This window comes from Orycteropus afer, unplaced genomic scaffold, assembly GCF_000298275.1.
Source record: "Orycteropus afer afer isolate SDZICR_OR568_19922 unplaced genomic scaffold, OryAfe1.0 scaffold00014, whole genome shotgun sequence".
Classification (NCBI taxonomy): Eukaryota; Metazoa; Chordata; class Mammalia; order Tubulidentata; family Orycteropodidae; genus Orycteropus; species Orycteropus afer.
This window is the reverse complement of record NW_006921601.1, coordinates 16903849-16912156: the sequence shown is the minus strand read 5'-3', so window position 1 is coordinate 16912156 and position 8308 is coordinate 16903849. Positions and strand designations below refer to the sequence as shown.

At 42.0% G+C, this 8308-nt stretch overlaps 1 protein-coding gene across 1 annotated transcript in view; it reads left to right on the top strand.

The window, feature by feature from the left end:
• Nucleotides 1-8308, top strand: part of SERGEF (secretion regulating guanine nucleotide exchange factor) — a 324210-nt gene that overhangs the window by 219034 nt on the left and 96868 nt on the right. The window lies entirely within an intron of this gene.

Genomic DNA, 8308 nt, shown 5'->3' with positions numbered 1-8308 from the left:
TGTGTGTTAGTGCATCATGTTAGGCACAAATATGACTTTATAATTGTCCTTATTTAGAAATTATATATGGTTAAGATGTGTACAACTGCCAAGTTGATAAGGTGTGGACTGTAATAGTTGGAGATGTGTGTCAACTTGGCTAGACCACAATTGTGTGTGGTTTAAGCAGTTGTGATGAGGGTTATTCCCATGATGGGAACTGATGTATATGTTTTGGAGCAGCCAATCCATTGAAAGGGAGTTTCCCTAGGGGTGTGGCCTGCTTCCAGTATATTTATGGACATCATGGGAAGAGACACTCTTCTGTGGATCGGGATTCTGTCATGCTGCCTACAACTGTATGTGAGCGAACAGTCCACCATTCAGCCTGGTGATGTTGGATTTGTCATTCATTGGAGTCAACAAGTCACTGCCTGCCAACCTTGAGCTCATTCACCCCTGCAACTGCATGGGTTGGGAAAAGCCTCCAGCTTGACATTTGATCCAAGAACTTGGGACTTGCCACCTTCTATTAGTGTGTAAGCCATTTTCCTAAGATATTTTTTTTTCTCTCTCTCTCTGTAAGCTTTACTGGTTTTGCTTCTCTAGAGAACCCAGCCTAACATAGCTGTGTTCCACATATCCCTCATCATCCAGCAGGCTATCCCAGGCAAGTTCTTGTGGCAGTTTGTTGTTGTTGTTGTTGTCATGTGCCATCGAGTTGGACCTGACTCATAGCGACCCCTCCTTGGGTTTCCGAGGCAGTATCACTACGGCAATCTACTTCTGTAGTGATACTGCCTTGGAAACCCAAGGAGGGGTCGCTGATTCGAGTCCGACTCGATGGCAAGTAACAATAACAACATCACTACGGAAGTAGATTGCCCGACCTTCCTTCAGAGGGCAAAAACTAGCAGAAATAAACAAATGCTTTTTCAAGCCTCTAATTGCGTCACATTAGTTAACACCCCATTGCCAAAGAGTGTCTCTCATGGCTGAGTACAGGGTCAAAGAATGGGGTAGTGCAGAAAACTCACCCTGGAGTGAGAGGGCACTTCAGAGTTCATGACAAAAGATGTAGATATGAGGAGGGGTGAGAACTGGAGACATTATCAATCAATCTACAGTGTTTGTGTTTTACCCTCTTCTGCATATTCTTCATTTTTATCCTCAAATGTTACTAGCTCTCTTCCTAACTCTATAGTATTTTTCTGGAGGAGATTTTAGAAAAGTTGAGTGCTTTTTTAATACCTGTTCTTGTTGTCCTCTTACTACAGAAATTACTTATATACAATATTTATTTTCAGTATTATTTCACATTTTGGGGAAAAGATCCCCTAATCCCCTAAGACAAACAGTGAGACCAAAGAATATGGTTGTTTAGAAGAAAGGTCTGAGACAGTAGCAGACCAACATAATATTTACGTGTAAACTCAGAATTGGTAAGGATTTCAGTAATTAACTCTAGGGGGCAGTCACCCAGTCACTGAAACCCTTTCCATGATATGGGGAGCTTGCTAGCTTCCATGGTGCCCTACTTCACTGTAGAGCAGCCCTGTGCTGTAGATGTTCTTCTGCATATTAAACCATATTTTGTGTTGATAAGTTTTGCCATCTGGAACTATGCAAAACTAGTTTTCCACATGAAAGTACTTCAGTTATTTGAAAAGAATTGTGTGTACCTGCCCCTACCAATTCCCTATGGTTTTTTTTTTCCTTCTTTTTTCAGGCAAACATCTGTTGTTCCTTCAGCAGTTCACCATATGACATTATTTCTAGATGGTTTACTCTTTTATTTACTTTAATCTGGGTATGCTTCAAAATCAGTATCTACAAGTAGGGCTAGGAAAGGTCCAGAACTGTCCAGAGTCCAGATGTGTGACCAGCACAGGGAACATTGGGACCAGTTCATTTTTGTGATGAATATACTTCAGTAATGCAGCCTGGGATCCTGTTGTTTGAGAGGCCATGTCTCATTGCTGACTCAGATTGCAGTTAGAGATCTTTCACAAGACATGCTGTTGGTCATTTCTCGCCAATCCTTCATCTCTGCAACTTACTTTTTGAACCTAAGTATGGGAGTTTACATTTTAAATTATAACCTGTTTTCATTTGTTTTTCCATTTGAATCTGGAGTGTGTCATCTAGTGTACTGGATGCCTCTTCTGTCTTTATGAGTTCTTTGCATTTAATCAGCATTTAATCTTTACATTTAATTCAGCTTGTTTATCAAAAGTGCAGATAGACCAGAGTTGAGGACTGTATCCTTTAGTAAACCACCCTATAGGTCAGGAGTTCACACAGAGAGAGAGAAAGGCCATGGAGTCTGTAAAAACTTTCAGGGGATAAAGGATACAGATTGAGAAATGAAATTTAATATTACAAAATAATTTTTACAGGAAACAAAAGTGTACTGCTCTCATGTTATAAATCATAATGTACTTTTCCCTTTTTATTTTGAAATAATAATTTCATACTTAATGGAAAAGTTACCATAATAGTAAAAAGAAATTTCTTTTTTTTTTCTTGAACTATCTGAGAGCAAGCTGCAGGCATAATACTCTACCACCCCTGAACTCCATTATACATTCTCCCACAAACAAGGAAACTCTTCCACAACCACAGGATACTGTCAAAATCTGTAAATTAATATTGATACATTACTACCATCTACCCTATAGGCACCAAGTATAAATAATGTGTAAATAATTATTCTAACAATGTCCTTTGTAATAGAAGGATACAGTAGCATTTAATTGTCATATTTTCTAAGTATCCAGTCTGGAAGGATTTCTCAGATTTTCCTTGACTTTCATAGCCTAGATGTCTTTGAAGATTACAGGGCAGTTATCTTCAGAATACCCCCAGTGTGTGTCTGTCTAATGGTCCTTCATGATTAAATTCAGGCTATGCATCTTTGGCAGGAATGTCACAGAAGTAATACCAGGTTCTTCCCAGTGAAGGTAATTCTATCAGGTACCATTTGTCCCTTTACTGGTGATCTTAACCTTGATCACTGATATTGATAATATGATATTACTTTTTTCCTCTTTGCAGTCAAAATGCCTTTTATGATGAGATACTCATACAAACATCTTGCTCCCTAACCTTCACTCACTAAGTTTCAGCACCCATTGATGCTTCTTTCTCAGTGATTACAATGGTAGTTGCAAAATGGTAACTTCCAGTTTCACTGTTCCTTTTCCACTTAGTAGTGGCAGTCCACTGTGAGGAAGAAGTTTCACCTCCCCTCATTTATTTAATGATTATTAATATTGATATGGATTCATAGGTTCTTATTTTATTCTCTGGTTTATAATTTATTAGTATTATTATTTGATTCTCAAACTGTCCCATATTTGGCCAATGGCAAACCACATTAGGTTGACTTCTGGACTCATTTGACATGCTGCCATCATTCTTTGAACACTTTTTTACTTTCTGACACAAGATTCTCTAGGTTTATCTTGTGCTTTTTCCTGCTTCAGTCTTAGAATCAACTGTACTCAGATTGGATTAGAACCTACCTTACTCTGATATGACCTCATGTTAACGGATAACATTTTCTAAGACCCTGTTTGCAAACAAGGCCACGTTCACAGGTCCTAGGGGTCATGACTTCAACATATCTTTCTGGGGGACACAATCCAATCTATAACAGAAGGCTATACTTAAAAAAATAAAAAGTTTTCTTTTGACTTTTTAATTTTTGTTCTGTTTTGCTTGACATATAACTTACAGTAAAATGCACAAATTCAACTCAATGAATTTTTCCTTTGTATATGGACCTATATACTCACCCAAATTAGCTACCTCATCAGGCCTCCTTATACCTGCTCTCAAAATATACTCACCCAAAGGTAACCACAATTCTAAACTCACTATATGATAAAAGTGAAATGCAGCCAAGGCAGATGGTGGAAATTGAAAGGAGGCATATCTCCTGGGAGGCGGAGATGATCTGGGAGGCTTCCTGAAGGCCATGGGTTTTGAACTGGGCATTGTAGGATGGGTTGGATTTGATACATAATAGAGAAGAGACAATAGTAAAAGTACAAAAAAGAGGAAACAAATATTTTCCAGGGACAGAGAATGGTCTTGTATTGTTTCATTCAGGGGTTTATGTAGGGAAGAAGTGAGAGATCAAGTGTGGTAGAAAGTTAGTAGTCTTTAAGATTATGACAACTTCAGTTTTTTTAAAAAATTAAAATAAATGATGGAGAGAAGAGTTTGAAATCATTTAAGAGAGTCCATGCTGGAGTAAAAAGGACTGAGCTAAGATGGTAGCCCCTGGAAATCAAGTCATAGATTTAAAAGTCTTTGAGAAGGCAGAATGAACAGGATCTGGAGACAGACTAAATATAAGGGTGGGAGAGGAATTTAGAAAAAAAAAGGTGGGGGAAAAGGTCAAAGAGCTGTCACTTGAGAATTTGAGCGTTAAGTGACTGGGGCACTCTGTTACTAGCACAGAAGAGGAAGGGGCAATATGTATGGTAGTTAAGCTCATAGGCTTTGGACCAAGGCAGACATGGGTTTATAGACCAGTGCAACTTGGGGCCAATGAATTAGCTGCTGTAAGCATGTTTGCTCACCTGTTGTGTAGGGAGACAGATTTCCACTTTTGAGATAGCTGTGAGGATGCAAGGCCAGGCAGGTAAAGTGAAATTCTAAAATGTCTCCTGTCCAAGTACTAGCCAGGCATGAGCCTGTTTAGTCTCCAAGAACGGATGAGATACAGTGTATCTGGTGTGTTCAAAGTGGTATCTAGATGAAATTCTATAATGTCATGTGCCTGGCAGTCTAGGCAGTACCAAATATTAACTCTCTTCCTCTCCACCCACCCTAGACTCTCTGATGAGGTAGTAGAACCTTGTTTAAGACTCATTTCCTTAGGTATATAATATGTTTTTAACAAAGAAAAAAAAAGCAGATTGGCTTCATAGAGAGAATGGGTTCTTCACCCTGGGATTGGACGTGGGAAGCAGATGGAGCCCTGGTTTGACTCTAGTACCTGTGACAAACCAAAACCAAACTCACCACTGTCAAGCCGGTTCCATCTCATAGCAACCCCTCCTTGGGTTTCTGAGGCAGTATCCCTACGGAATTAGATTGCTCAGTCTTCCTTCTGAGGAGTTGGCTGATGGGTTTGAAACGCCAGCCTTCTGGTTAGCAGTCAAATGCTAACCACTGGAGTCTTTTTTTTTTTTTTTTGCCTCCTTTGACATCTAGGAAGTTGCAGTCAAAAATTCAAAATTCAAGCTCTAACATAAGGAGTTAAAGGTATCTTTGTAAGGCTAGGTGTTTCCAGAAGCCAGGAACTGTGCTGCCTCCCTACTGTCTCCATTGGCTCCATTTGGGGCTCTTTCTGAGCCTAGGAATAAAACTCCATTGGCTAGCCGGATTGCAACTTGGCTGCTAAACGTGCCCAGCCTCCCAGTCTTGTTTTTCTAGCATTTGGTTATTCTTCTTGACACTCCTGAGTTCGGCACAGATGGCAACTGGGATTGGGCAGAGTTCTAGTAAAGGCAGAACTGAGGCACCTATCCCTTGCCCTGTCAACAGCAGGCCAGCAGGAGGCTGTGCAGCCAGCTGGCGCTGCCATTCTGGAGCTGCCCCCGGCACCGACCAGCTGTGCCTGCAAAGGACTCGCTGTACCACAGGGATACCAGGCATCGCGGTCTTGCCTGCCAGCTATGCCCTCTTCTATTGCCCCGGCTTTGCAGCGGCCTGGAATTGTGGTCCTGCCTCCCAGCCGTCACGTGCCTCTGCACTTGCGTGCCCCGTTGCCATAGCATCCGCTGGTACCCTCAGCCCACTGGCGTGGGGCGGGAACCAATCAGCAGGCAACGCGGGTCGCTGCAGGCCAAGTACAGCATTCTTGCTGTTGCTGGTTGTTCTGCAGAAGGTGAGGGCAGTCCCTGGCCAATGGTATGAGTGAGGTAGGCAGTGGGGCCACTTCTGTACCTTGGCATCCCCATGCTTCTTCCCCTGAGTCTTGGTTGCACCTCAGTGCACTTTCTCCAACCCACTCTGTATTGTCCACTCTGATTTTAAGACTCAGATAAGTGTGGTTCCCCCGCAAGGTGGTAGCTTCCATGGTGAGGGCAGGGGACAAGCCTTTGTTGCCATTTTACAGCCATTTTCCCCAAGAAATACCTTTGGAACAACTTCTTACAGTGAAGGTACTGTACTCCTAGACCAAAGCTAGATGCTGTTTGAGATTTTTTAAACTGCCAGAGGTAAGGAACTGAGTGGGTGGTTTATTTCCACCCTAAATGTGAAAAGGGTTAAAACCATTGAGAGAGCAGAAAGCTTGAATCTGATCTCAGGATCCTGACCCTCCACCTGACTAGCTTTAAGACATTGGGCAAGTTAACCTACCTCTCTGAACCCCATTTGCCTCGTTTGTAAAATTATTGTAGCAAAAGAATTTATCTCTTAGGTTCTGTGTAAGTTTAAATGCTCTAATACCAGCAACACAGCCAGATGCTTGACCATTAATACTCAATATTAGAAACTATATGACTATACTGCCTAGAACCAAAGTGCTTACATGTTAGAGCTGGCAATTATTTTCACAGCTATCTATTTTTTTGGTTATACATTCATTTAACCCATTAATGTATTCAATATATATTTATTGGGGATCAACTACCAGTCAGTTCTTACTGGTTTTCCACACCATCCACTGTGTTTCTCCAAGTCCAGCCCCCAGGGGAGCTACAACTACCCTCACAGGAACTGATGGAGTCCAGCTTGACAGGACCATCGGTGGGAGATCTTGTTCCACTGGTGGTTGAGTGTTTGGAAATTTTCTCCAGCTCTGCCTCCTCAGGCTGACGTACCTGAACGAAAAAGACTCTGCTAGTGTTTGGGCAGCACTGAAACAGTTTTCCACAGCCACCTTTGTTCCCCCACCCTTCAGCATTGGAGAGTGTGATCTCCTTCTCTTGGAGGTCTCAACTAGCAAGCTGGAACTTGCTTTCCCTGTAGCAGGATGCAGTTTCCTAGGACTGACTTCTATTGTTGGTCTTCTGTGCTTTGCTATGCTATTCCTACAACAACTCTACTATGCTTTTGATGTCCCAGTATCTCCACACTCTCTGCTTGTACTGTGGTTCCCTTCCTGTCCTCACTGTGCATCTCAATGCCTATCTCCAATTGGACTAGCCTGGCCACACCCCTACTTATACTTGCTTTGGTATCATACACCTTTCCTGGGCCCCTTATCTTGCTCCTGGGTCTCCTACACCTCATTATGCCCTAAACTTGGACTGGGAGGCAGATACTGGGAAGGTACTATGCTTGACCTCTGAGAGAGTATCTAACACATCCACAGCCCATGAATCAACATGTTAGGTGTGATAAGAGCAAAATGATACATGGTGCTGTGGGAGTAGCTAGGGTGGAACAGCTGGCTATTCCTGAAGGAAATACTTCACCAGGAAGTGATGTTTGAACAACCTTAAAGGGTAAGCAGGAATTAGCTGAGTAGACGGTGGGAGAAAGTGAATTCCAGTGAGGGCAATAGCTTGTATAAAAGCCTGCAATGGCATAATGTTCTTAAAGAAAATGTAAGAATGTGTTCAGAATGGAACAAAGGGAATATGTTATTTGGGGTAGATGGTTCATTAGTAGAAGAAGCCAGAGAAGTAAACAGGGGATCTATTCATGAGGACCTTCCTAAGAAGTTTAAATTTTGCTCTACCAATGCTGGGAACCTGTGAAGGGTTGTAAGTAGGACATATCATAGTCAGATTTGTATATAAGAATGGTGAGACAGGGCCTTCTGGTAAGATGGCAGAATAGACAGACAAGCTACACAGACTCTCTTCAACAAAGAAGAGCAAAACCAGTTGACATAGCTATAGAAGATAGTCCTTGAACCTTGAGCTTTGAAAGGAAGGATACAGGAGTGGATTAAATACCAACTAATAGAAGAACCTGAATGAAAGCAGTGAATAAGGAGACAAAGGAGCTGCAGACTGTCGGCTATCCTGACAGCACAGCCAGTTTGAATATTTACAAGTGGTGTTAGAACTTGAGCAATAACCTAAAAATTGGCCCTGCTTGCCAAGGGCTGCATGGACAACTACACTGGTGGCTGATGACTAGAAAGGAAAACAGCAAATAAGGAGACAAACTGAGCTGTGGACTTTCAGCTGTCTGGAGGGTGTAGCCATTTTGAATATTTACAAGTGGTACAGCCAGTTTGGATATTTAAAGTGGCAGAGCTCCTATTCCAGCAACGTAAGGATAGGCTCCACTTGGTAAGGACAGCAGAGGCAGCCACACTGGAGACTGGTGACTAGAAAGATGAATATTTCCC